This window comes from Marmota marmota, unplaced genomic scaffold (assembly GCF_001458135.2).
Source record: "Marmota marmota marmota unplaced genomic scaffold, marMar, whole genome shotgun sequence".
Taxonomy (NCBI): domain Eukaryota; kingdom Metazoa; phylum Chordata; class Mammalia; order Rodentia; family Sciuridae; genus Marmota; species Marmota marmota.
Window position 1 is genome coordinate 7,239,132 of NW_025999942.1, and position 13,356 is coordinate 7,252,487.

The following is a 13,356-nucleotide window of genomic DNA, read 5'->3' on the forward strand; positions in this document are numbered from 1 at the left end:
GGGGGGAGGGTGGAGGATGGGAAAGGCAGCGGAGCACAACAGACACTAGTATGGCAATTTGTAAATCAATGGATGTGTAACTGATGTGATTCTGCAATCTGTGTATGGGGTGAAGGTGGGAGTTCATAACCCACTTGAATCAAAGTGTCGAATATGATATGTCAAGAAATTTGTAATGTTTTGAACAACGCAGAATAAAAAATTAAAAAATTAAAACAACAACAACAACAACAACAACAAAAAAACCTTCTTCATATCCTAGACATCTGTTAAACACACACACACACACACACACACACACCAAAACCAGTAGCTGATTTGTTTCAGATTTTAATAATTTAGGGAAACAGAAAGAAAAATGCAAAGAACATTGCAAAATGAAAATCTATCACTGCTACAAATATTATTTCCTTCCCTTATTCCCATTTTACGTTTACGATCAAATTTAGAATATATATGTTGGTGAAAACCACCTTAGAAATCACACAGAACCGATAGTAAAGCAGTTGTTTAATAACCCATCCCTCCTCACCATCTATTTAAGGCTGTGTTCTTTGTTTCAAGGTCCTGTTGAAATAAAACAGAATGAAATTAGTGACCTTCATACCGACTTCCTAACCAGTTTCTGGCAACCGACCCAGCCATCAGTCTGTCAATAGCCTGTGCAGTTTCAGATTTCATTCGCAAAAAAAAAAATAAAAAAATAAAAAATGAAAAAATATCCAGTTCCTTTCTATAAACATCATATTTCAGTTGTTTCTTTTAAAAAAGCTAATTACATTTACACATGTTACATACAAATAAAGATGGATTTTGTTGGTAAGCTTTTTGCAGAAGTGGAGCTTGATTGGAAATGTTTTATTTGAGGCATATGGAGAAAGCTGCAATAGTGAAGCAAAATATTTATAATTCTTCCCTGTTTGGTTTAGATTTGTCAATCTTTCCCCTTCTTTACACAAAACAACATCTTGCATACAAACTGTTTGAAAGTTGAAATAGTAGCATTCCAAATGTAGTCAGAGAAAGGAAAATACCGTCAAATCTAGAAAGAAAAATGTAAGCACAGGAGAAAAAAGCTTTCAGAGAAGATTAGTTAAGTAGGGGAAGGGCTTTAACCTTTTAAAAGAAGATGAATTGCTAGCTTTAATATGAGAATCAGGACAGAGAAGACGTATGCACACGACTCCGTCTTCACACTTTAATTTTTGTCCTACATTTAGTTTGTTTCACATCTTTATTTAGTGTTCTTTTTCATTCTCGATGTTTTCATCAGTTCCTACTGTTCTTTGAAATGCCCACCCTGATGCTTTGTTTCTTTCTTGTCTTGCATATTTACCTGTCTGGCTTTAAGAATGGAACATTTTTACATTTTTGTCCTTTTTAAAGATATCCTCAGTCATTTCTGTAGAGAAGTTGTCAGAAATTGTTGAAATTGCAATCCAAGTCTTCCCTGGACTCAGAAACTGTTCAGTTTCAGCTGTTCCATCAAATAATACCTACTTTTCAGTAGTGCATTTTCAATTAGTGAATTTCTCTGAATGTGGCACATTTCTTCCAAGTCAGATTTCATGAAATCACTAACTTTTAAAATTTCCTTTAATCCTTTGGGAATTTGCATTCAACCCCTGAACAATTTTATTATCTATTATTCTAAAGGATTCCTTACTATGATCTTAAAATTGCTTAACTTCCAGGATACTTTCCTTGCATTTGGTCCCAAATGGCTTCGTATTGGGATGGTGCCATGCCCTTTGAAGATTTGTCTCATCCAAGATTAGAGTTTCAGTCTTAGGACAAGTTTATCCCCAGAATTATTTCTAATAGTTCAGATCTATTTCATATAGTACTCGGAGGGATTCTTGAGTCTTAATGCTTCATGTAAAGGAAACACTATACCTAAGCTTATCTACTAGGGCAGAACGGACAGTTCAACATGTATTTTTCAAAACCCAGGGACTATTATGTCTTTGAGGGAATTTCTTCTGTAGTTGATGGAGGAAACTCTTTTGAACAGCAGATTTTTATTTATTTATTTTTCTAGACTTGAGTCATCTGTTCACTGTGTCCTCCGCCCCCCAATCTTCTTCTTAAATGTAGGAAAGGTTTAGGACACTTGAAATAGGCCATTGAAGTGAAGAGGCATTTCAGCATATTTTTAATATTTTCTCTTAAGGCTGATGCTTTAAAACTATTTTTCCACATCCTCTTCTACCTGTTATTCCCTTGAGTCAAGGATGAACTCCTTCGTGTATTTAGGAAACACCTTCCCCAAACAAATATAGAAAGAAAGGTATGGGAATAAAGATCTTATTGAGGAACAGGGTTTCTGGCTTTTGAGTTTGAGATCATGGGTCCAGATCCCAGCTGAAACTTGGCATATTTGGGCAACTTGCTGAATTTTGTTGAGCCTCAGTTTATTCATCCACTAAATGGAATACTAATACCCACTGTGGAGATGAAATAGCATTTAATGTAAGTAAAACTCTCAGTTGACTTCAGTGAATGGCCACTGATAAAATTAATAATCTCATTGTGTTTTATTTATATTCTTAGATGGCAGCCTTAGGGATTCATGTACTAGGAATGTTCAAGAAAAAGTGTCCTGTGTTTGTTACCTCCCAGTCTCCTTTCTTTATGGATCAGCATTATTGAGCAAGAATGGAAAGCAGAGTGTTTTCTGTCACCTCTATTTAGTATTGGATGTGGCCTGTCCCATTTTACTCTACGGTAACTTGGCATGACTTGACATCTCTAAAGATTCATGGACTACTGTGGATTTTGTACAGCAGTTTTGAGGGGTTTAGTCCAGTTACCTCCTAAATACTTCTACCCCCAAGTTAGAAATAATACAAATTTGAAACAAATTCTAGGGACCACTGTTGGTTATTGGGTATCCTGAGAATTAAATGACTCCAGTCTCAGGGACTTCCAAATTCCAAAATATAATAGTGCCCCATCAGCAGGCAGTGACCAATCATTTCAGACTTCACATCCCAGATTGGGTTCAGATGATTTTCAAGGAAAGAAAGGTTTAAGGTATATGTTTACAAAAGGAACTTGACATGTTTCTATCATTTGGAGTGTTTGTTGTGTATGAGTTGCTCTCCTTTTTTGAAACCAAAAGGTGCACTTTCGGATTAATTTGCAGCGTATTTAATTGTAAGGGGGAGTTTCTGACTCTTGAGGCTATAGGAAATAATAAGCAGATAAGAAAGGACTACTGGCAGCATCTACATAGACGTCCATGACACATTTATCTGCATAAAAATGCTCTCCTTATTTCTTAGGAGTAGTAAAGACAAATAGAAAATGCACCCGATTACATGACAAAAGAAATAATAGTGCCCCCTGAAGGTCTGAACTGGACCTCTCTGGCCTGAAGGCTGTGACAGGGATTGCTAAATGGCAGACAGGAGCTGCACTTCTGCTGTCACAGTTTCAGCAATTGTCACTGTCAAAATGTAGCACATTCATTATTCAGGTACAAAACTATAATTAAGAACATTGGCCAAGAAAGGGGGAGGGGAATTGGACGGTTCAGGGAGTTGGAAGTAGGATAAAGAGCAGTTCTCCTCTAGGTCACTAGTTCAAACTTGGCCCATATTGGTAATGACTGAGAGTCATTAATATATGATGGCTGTTTGATGGCCTATATGAGTAGGTGCCCATATCAGAAAAGTCACCATTGTAATTGGCATTAATTGGCACTTCTGTTGGCAGCATCAGCCGAGAGGCTGAAGATTGAATGGGCTATAGCGAGTGAATTATCCTCTCATCCTGAGAAGTGGGCCTCCCAGGGCCGAGATGAAGCACTGTCGCAGTGCACCGTGGGAAAGTGGCTGCTGTCCCGGCTCCTGGTGCTCTGCAGAGGACGGCAGTGTGCAGCGCTCTCTGTTTGGCACTTTGCTTGATGGGCAACTGAATCTACTTAAATCCAACCGACCAAAGGGAACAATGGGACCACTAAAAGCCAGAGGACCCAGAGCGTGAGATAATGAGGGGTACCTGAGGGCATCATCCTTTCCTGGTCCACTTCTGGCTAACCCACGATTGGCCAGAGAGCTTGAGCAGCCTCCTTTGTGATCTGCAGCATGGATGGATTGTGGCCGATGTTAACAAAACACCAAGAAAAATCTGTACTGCTTTTGGAAATGAAAAAGTCAAGGGCTCTGTTAACGGCCTGCAGTAAAACACTGTTAAACATGCTACCATGTTGACTTTTTAGAGTTGAAAATTAAAGGTCCATTGTAATCACTTTTTGCTCTCCATTGATTTAAGGACCTAGTCGAATAATAATTTAGACTCCACTTTTCATCTCTGCGTAGACTCATGATTTGTAAGCTGTTTCTGGCAACTATCTCTGCCATACCAATGAACTTTCTTTTTATTCATCTCACTTTTTGGCTCAACTCCCTCATAATTAGCTTTTAGGTCAAAGTACCAAGTATTTAAGACTAAATTTCTGTGGACATCAACTCCTAAAGGACATTTCACAGGAGTAGTACTAGTCACCATTTTCTTGGCATTCTTTATTGAATTTATATTTGTGCTGAAGTAAATTATTTGGGTGATGCATCTTCTAAAAACAATAAATAGAAAGAAGTTTATGTATTTGTACACTAAATGGCTCTTGGTTTCAGGTTTTAAAGAAAGAAGATTGCTAAGAGCACAGTTAATATACAGAAAAACAAAGACTGGTATAAGAATGGCAAACACTGTAACAATTTTGCCAGTTATTTATTTAACATTTTTTTAAAATGAGAAATGCTATTCCTGTGGTTTCAAATTGTCTGCAAAATGAGAGCTTTCCCCCCCTTAGCCAGAAAAACCTTCGAATATTTATTTTTTATTACAATGAATTTTGTAAAATTTTTTAGATGATTTGGGCTTATCAATTAAACCAGGCATCTCATTTCTTGGATATTTTTCTTATAAGTTTTCTGCTTTAAAATATCGGGGTTTTTAGCATTGTAAAATAAATGTGGAAGTTTTACTATAGGTGGCGCTCTTGCATACATCTTGTTCTTCGAAATGTCCCTCAGTATAGAATGAGTTTGGCAGGCAAGTTTAATGGAAGCTGCTTAATAGTATACATTATATATCATAAATTCTACTTAATGATTCTGCCCAGATAAAGAGCCATGAGCCCATTCCTCAATGATTGATATGCTTGTTTCATCCAAATTACCACCATTTGGTATATTATGACTTTTATTAGCAATCCAAGAATTTTAACAAGTAGATCATGGCTCACCCACATTAAAGAGTGAGAGAAATTTGGATCTTTTCGTTTTCTCCCCAACTGCAGAGATGGCACCATTTATGTTTCCTATTATAGAAATAAAAAAAAAATTGAAGATATGATTAAAGGAAGGTGGACAGAGAGAGGGACTTCATGCTGACCCCTAAGTAGAGGAATGTTTGTCATCAAAATGTTGCCCAATGACTTGACAAATTCAGTGTGGTGGGGGGGGTAGAGGGGTACATTTCATATTATACATATTAACATTTATTTTAGAGTCAGGAAGGACCCCATGGAAATTTAAATTTTAGACAAAGAGATTAGATTAAGAAAGGTAAACACACAAGGGTCCACATGTGTACTTGAGAGAAAAGACAAGAGGAAAATGCAAAGAAAGGTGGGAAAGAAGGGAATAGAGGAAAAAGAGTGGGTTCACTAGGCCTGTGGAGTCCTTCCTCTGGCTGGTGTTCGAGCTCCTCTCTGGAACCTCAGGGACTGGTGTTCTTCCCAGAGGGGCTTGTTAGCAAATTCACATCTAGTTTCAGTAAGGATGTTTTGTTAAATGGTCAAATCTGCACTGTGGGTTAGCCACACAAAATATTCCACCTACAAAGCATCTCAAAGATGTTTAGGAAAATGCGTCAATCATTCCCATTCTGTAAATCTTTTCATATTCTTTTGGAAAATTGTAGGATAAATTAATTCTCTCTGTTCCATCCATATATCACCTTCGTACACCCAGACTGTACAAAAACTTCTTTCTGTTTGACATTTCATACTCAGAGAGAGCTCCTTGATTTTTTTTTCTAAAACCTTTACATAACAAGTTAAAAATAATCTTCCTTGATGATTTAGTGGCATGAACTGAGATTAGAACTTCAAAGACAGTTGCACACGAGATGCACTTATCGTTCTTGCAGTCCCTTTAAATATTTTAAAATGTCATTTAAAAAATGTCATTGCCATTTATTTACTTCTTGTTGTTCTATATATGTTTGTATGGAACTCTTCGTTGTACCACTTTGAAAGACCTTCATATGTCCACTTAAGATAACAATTTATATTTCCGTGAAACCAAACTTTCTCTGTACAGAGGGAAGGTCACGGCTGACCAATCTTAATCTCATAATCTTTTTAAGAAACAAAATTAGCAATTTTATGTTAAATCTTGAGCATGGGAGAAAAAAATGCTTATTAAATAATTGATGAGATACATCTGATATGTCAAACAGTTCTGAAGTCGTTTTCTTTTTTAATGTGAGAGCTAGATCAAATCCCCCTCTCCCCCCGCATACCCTGCCCCATTGGTAAAAGCAAACTATAGGCAGGTTCCAAAAAAATGTGTGCTGTTCATTATCTACCTGTTTCTCTTAATGTCATCTGTTTCAGCAATAGCACTACTAACTTGGGTCACAATTAAGTAAGGTATTCTGTAGTCTGTTTGTTGATAAACAAACTTTCCCATATTAGCTGGAGAAATTTCCTTTATCAGATGTCTATGTGCCAGGCCCTGTTTTAAGTGCTTTCTATATATGAATTATTTTAATCCTCTCCCGACTCTGTGATAGTGTTATCACCTTTATTTTAACAGATGAGAAAGCTGAGCCACAAGGAACACCAACAGACCAAGCCCAGGTCCCCTATAGAGCACGGAGCAATTCCAGGACTTTACTTGCTCACAAGACTATGCAGTGCACATGTTCCCTGGCATGTGTGTGGCTTCCATTTTCACAAGTGGAGGGGAGTGAAAGGAAGACAGCTAGGTGTGAACCAAAAAGTTAGTGTATTTGCTTGAAATTCACTGAAATTTTAGGATGGAGACAGAAACCAGACATATCCAGCAAGAGTGCAGGCTGGTTTTCATGTCCTGGTTTTCATCAGTATTTTTACATTATTCACTGTGAGCACTGCTATGGTTTGAATGTGTGTGTCCCTCAAGAATTCACAAGTTGGAGGGTTGGTTGTTCTCCTGCTTGGTGACGTGAGGGGTGATGGCACCTTTAAGAGGCAAGGCCTAATCGGAGATTAGGGGTGGTGCTTCCCTTGGAAGTGATTAAGGTAGCTTTTGTGGGATCCTGGAGCTTTTGTAAAAGCTAGATCCTGACCCCTTAGTTTCTCTCTGGTTTCCTCTTGATGATATGATCTTCTGCTCCCACATGTGCTACTGCCATGATGCCATGAGGTCCTCACCAGAGACTGAACTGATGAGGCTGCTCCATCTTGGACTATCAACCTTCAAAACTATGAGCTAAATAAAACTCTTTATGAAGTTAGTTTGCCTCAGGTATTTTGTTATAGTAATGAAAAACAGCCTACTATAAGGACATAAGAATCTTTAGTACAACAGATACATAGACAGTCAAATAAAAATTGGAAAATATTGTCAGGAATTTTTCTCCATGAGTCTTTTGTGTTTCTCCACTTTTGGAGAAACACAAAATGTCTCCACTGAGGCATTTATTGATTTTATCCTGGGCTATCTTTTCAGGCATGTTGATATAGTCAACTGCCTTAGATGACAGAGATAGTGTCCCCCTCAGGAGAAAAAGGCAGAATGCTTACTTTCCATTACAATAAATGATTCAAGATCTCTAAGCTCAACATCCTATGTATGCAGTGGTCACCTGCCTTTTTTTTTTTTTAGCATCACCCTGTGGAAACTAGGGCTTGAGAAACCAAAGCAAAAATAACGTTACTCTGGCTATTGCTATAACTTATAGTAATAACATCCTTTAATTCTGACTTGAGCATCAGATTTTCTATGAGCATTCATGAAACTATGGCAGGCTAACGGGTTACGTTGCCATAAGTAGGGTAAAATCTTACACTCTTTATCAGTCTTGATGTATATATACTATTACTGAAAATTGAATTATTTCTTAGATGATAATCTCATTACATTGATAGAGATGCTTGAGTGTTAGCTCTAATTTCTGTATATTAATCTGAATTATATAGTTTATTATCTGAAGACTTTCCATTGCAAATTTAATGATTACTACTTCAGACATTCTTTTTTTTCCTGTACACATTTTAATACTCTCCCACTTTAGTATATTCACATTTTGATATTTTATCAGAAAAGAGAAAATATGCATAGGAATATGTCAATGAGAACTGAATAAACCACCTGGAATAGTGTATGGGCTATCATTTGGAGATCATTGTTTTAAACCATTACATCTCTGCAAGATGATCAAACTATATTTTTGCCCCCATGAGCACAAAATATTTTATTCATCTGAGACTTTCCATTTAGTTTAGTAGCAAAGTGGTTTAACAGAGTTCTTGATAAGTATCAGGACACCCAACTTCTAGTCCTTACTTGGTCAAGAGTGCTATGTCAGCAAAGTGTCTCATTGTGTCTTTTATTAAAAAATGGGGATAATAAACCTTGCCACATACCTGCCTCACAGCAATATTGAGAATACTAATGAGAGTCTCTTGAGAGATCTTTAAATCTACAGAAGGAATGTACTATATAAATATGCAGCACCAAATCATATTTTAGAACTGGAAAAGCCCATAGCAAACTCTTGGGTGAATTCTCTAATTTTATAGGTAAAGAAAGTGAAGTCTAGAAAGGTTCAATGGCTAGTCCAAGGTCACATGATTGGTTAGGGCCTAAGAAAGAATAAGAAGCTTAGTCACCCAGTTTTTCTTTTTTAAAAAAGTTGCCTAGTTAAAAAAAAATTAACAATCATATATTTCAAAAAGTTGGAAGAAAGAATTTTGAATATTTTTACCACCAAGAAATAAATCTTTGAGGAGATACATGTTTAACCTGATTTAAGCATTACACAATATATGCCTGTATTGAAATATCACACAGTACCCCATAAATGTGAACAATTTTTCTGTATCGGTTACATTTAATAAAAAAAAATGAACAATCTCAGATCTATTTGCAAGTATCATACAGATATTATTCCCTCAGTGTTTGGGCATAAGGCAGATTGCTCCCCAGGGGCAAGTCAATTTGATAATTGCGATTCATTGAGGATTTTGCTTGCATTAAATGAATATTTGGTTTTTGGCAGTAGAACTGATTCTACCTGGGCAAACAATATTCTTAAAGATACTCTTGGAATAGCTGACTCCTTGGTTCAGTATGGAAGAAGTTTGTTAACCCTTTCAAGTGTCTGGAAGAATGACTAGGTTCAGTAGGACGCACATATATGTGGGTATGTGGGTTTGCTGCTGTACCCAGACTCCCATATTTTCTCTTCAGGGGTTCCCTTGGTGTGATTGGTCTTCTCCAACTGCTTTGAATGTTTGCTCGTGTGCACTTGCCAAGCAGCATCAGCACCTCCCTGGACTCTATAGTGCCAATGACAGCTGAGAGCTGTCAGACGGCCAAGACTCACTAGAATTGTTTACCCACATCCAGGTACAAACACTGGGGCCAGAACCTGCATCACTTGTCGTGTTGATGCTCTTAATTAGGTACTAATTAAATAGTGTGGCTGGGAACTTCCTCTTTCTGTAGTACACAGAAATAGTTTGAAGCAAATGTTATATGACCAAAACCAGACCATTCTGTTTAAGTCATCAGGAGCTTCCAGATGTCTTACATTAAGAGACCCTTATCTAATATTAGCATACCCAAGTCACAGTATGTTTGTTAACATACCATTTGGAAGTACATTTTTTTAAAAAAATTTTGTCCTTTCAAGGTACCAGAGGTTTGATTTGTATTTGTTCCTTAATTCAGGAATTTCTGAAAAAGATCACAGGATTTATTGATTTGTTTTTACTGAACATAGGAGAGCAGGTGATGACCTTTAACCCTTTGTTGGCATGGCAAGACAGGGGAAGACTCTCAGTTATGGTCCAGCATGAAGTTTCTTCAGAAAGCCCAATACGGCTCTTACCTCCTAATGTGGGCCTTAGGTCCCCAAGTCTTGTCTTATTTGCATGAAGTTCCCTCTAAATAGCATCTTTCTCAGTTGATCTCAAAATGCCAGCTTCTGTGTTATCAGTTGCTGGATGGTTGGGGCCATGTGGCTTCTATGACTTGCGTGCCAATGTCCTTGTGCTCCTCCTCTTGCCATGACCAGCCATGCACTGTAGTGTGAGAGGAACAATTCACATGCTTTGAAAAGAGCACCAATGGGCCACCTCCCTCTGTGCCCCCTGACCCCCAGAAACTCCTTTACACAGTGCCTTGATATTATTAACGAGACATCATTAATCATCACCTGGCACCTGCATTTCAGAGCCATTATTTGTTTCTCACTTTAGTGCCAATATCATGGAGATATATATGATATATATATATATATATATATATATATACTATTTATTTAATAGGTCATAGGTAATGGTTTCCTGCCTCAAAGGTGCTCTTGCCTTAATTTGGACCAAATAATAATTACTAATGATGCTATTAATAATATATATTTAAATAGATATTATGCATATGACATATCAAATGTTTAAACTTGCCAGTGTAAATGGGATTTTTTATTTTTAAAAATACTTTCTTTATCCACTTTTTAATTAGAGGGAGAAGATAATATCCTGCAAAAAGCAATTGCATTAAAATATTTTAATTGTTCATCAGTGATGGAGTAAGTAAGGTTTGCTAATATGTACTAACGAATACAATATGGCAGTGAAAATGATGATTTATGTTCACATTTACTGAGCTAAAAAAGAGTACTACAACATATTTTTGAGAGAAAAACATGTTAAGGAATTCCACATACTGTGATATAACTCATGTAAAACCATATTCACTTTACTACTGAGTTACATTCCAAGACCTTTTTTATTTTTTATTTTGAAAAGAGTCTTGCTAATTTGTCCAGGCTGGCTTTGAGTTTAAGATAGTCCTGCATCAACCTCCCAAGTGGCTAGGATTTCAGGCATGTGCTGCCATGCCCAACTGGATATATGGATTTGAAGAGAGAACTACTTTTTGATACTTTCCAATGTATTACTGGTTTATTTCTAAGTGTCTAGTTTTGGGATAATTTTTATGTTCTTTTGTACATTATTTAATTTTAAAATAGTATTTTGCAAAAATGGTAATGCAACAAAATTCAAGCAGATAACATTAGAACTTTCATGAGGTTCTAATGAACTTAAATAAAAGTACACCCTTATCATATTTTTTCCTTCTAAAATAATTCTTATTGATTTGATATACTGTTTATAGGTGGCCTTAAAAACAGTTTAAAAATTTACTTGTCTACTAAAATACAGCCAAATTGCAAAATAGTTAGTAATTCTATTTAAGCTGCAGCAGCCACACTGATAATGACACCAAAAGAAATGAAGTCCTGTCTGGACAGGACTTGGTCTAGATTCTACTGCTGAGCAGCCATACATCCTTGAGTTATTAATATTGCTCTGCTTCTCTCTAAAGTAAAACAAAATCATCTAAATCACTTCATGTTTTATTGGCTATTTAAAAATTTCATTTGAAAACTTTTTAAGTTGTGGGTATTTAAATAAAGCATTTAAAAGTGAAAGAGATAAGTTGTGATGGCACATTATTTTTTTCAACTTTTTTGTTACATTTATAAAGTTTAAATGTGGTAAGCCTCACAACTAAAAAGAGGAATTAAATTGAGACAAGCCTCATACCTTTCATTTAATATAACCTTTGTGTTTATAATGATTTTTATGAATTGATAGAAGAGTTAGTGATCAAATTACTAGATTTCCCCATAAACATCATGGTCATTATTATTTTTTTTATCACTGCTAGAACATTAGTTACTACATTGTTACTATGTGCCAAGTCTTATGTTTTATGTGAATGAATACTCATTTCTAAATATTCAGGAAGTATGCATTGATATGGAAATGGTGAAGCTCAGAGAGTCTAAGTTAATGGTCACACAGGTTAGAAAGAAGCTGGATTTGATAAGATCAAACCACCTCCAAAGTTCAAACTTCAAAGCATTATGGTTCCATAATTCAATCTTCCAAATATTTATTTCCAAGGACTTTATCTTGATTTTTCCTCGACTTTACTTCTCTTTTCCCACTGTATCATACAGTTTTCTCTTCTAATAATTCCCACAATAGTTTATTTGAAATCTACATGTTGGGAGCAAAATTTGTCCAGCTATTCAGAAAAAAAAAATGTTATTTGACAGTTTGGAAAATTTGACTCATCAGGATTTAAGCTGGCAGAGTTTACAGGTTGTGCAATCACTTCATATGACAAAGAATGTTACCTAGGTCCAGACAAGTTAAGTGACTTGTCTGAAACTCACACAGCTTGCTTCAGAAAACATTCATCCAACATTTACTTTGTGCCAAACATAGTTTCGCTTTATAAATATTTACTTAATCCTAGTAAGAACTCTATGACGTAGGTCCAACAATTAATATCTTTATTTAACAGATGGGAAAACTGAGGCATAAAGAGAAGTTCAGTAGCAAGGCTACTGTCACATAGCTAGTAAGTTGTAGAGCTAGACTTGGCAGCTGAGTCAATCTTTGCTCTTAATCATTCTGCTTTGTTACCTGGAGTAAGAAGCCAGGGCTCCTGGCTTCCAGCCATTTTTTCTTTCTACCATATTGGTAAATTGCTTTGGTTTGTGAATAGGAAGAACATGTCTGGAATCTGGAGTCAAATAATTTTCTACATTTTAGAAAGTAAACTCAAGGAATACTGTTATAAAACAGCGGCAGTCTGAAGGAGGACCGTGTATGTCTTGGGAAGCGTGTGTCTCTGAAGCTATGTGCATTGTCAGGTGGCACTGTCTTATTGAAGATGGCCTTTCTCCCTACACCTGCTGATCTTCCATAATGCTAATACACCCCTGGTGTTGACACTTGCTAGACTGCCCTTGCAAGCATAAATATTGGACAGACCGAAATTTGATTTTGGCTCATCTTTTACTTTGAACAAAGAGATCTAAAAATCAATCCTTAGAGTTGTGTTTCATTTTCTATGGATAGAGGTCAAATATATCAGGGCAAGGACAGTATTAAAGGTAATCTATGATGTCAAGGTAAGTGTATTAGGTCAGCAGTTTTTAAAATTCTGATTTGAATAGGATACACAAAGCTTGTATACTTTGTTTACTTTTTACATTCTGTAACAGACTTTTGTTAAATTTAGCATAAATTCATAAAAATAGCCCTAATGG

At 36.3% G+C, this 13,356-nt stretch overlaps 1 long non-coding RNA gene across 2 annotated transcripts in view; it reads left to right on the forward strand.

The window, feature by feature from the left end:
* LOC125616317 overlaps window positions 1-13,356 on the forward strand; it is a 260,518-nt gene that overhangs the window by 63,721 nt on the left and 183,441 nt on the right. Inside the window, exon 3 of one of the 2 annotated variants that reach the window (XR_007346940.1) lies at window positions 6,834-7,465. The exons of the other annotated variant lie outside the window; for it this stretch is intronic. This is a non-coding gene — a long non-coding RNA (uncharacterized LOC125616317). Of the gene's footprint in view, window positions 1-6,833; window positions 7,466-13,356 lie in introns of those variants that run through there. 2 annotated transcript variants of the gene reach the window in all.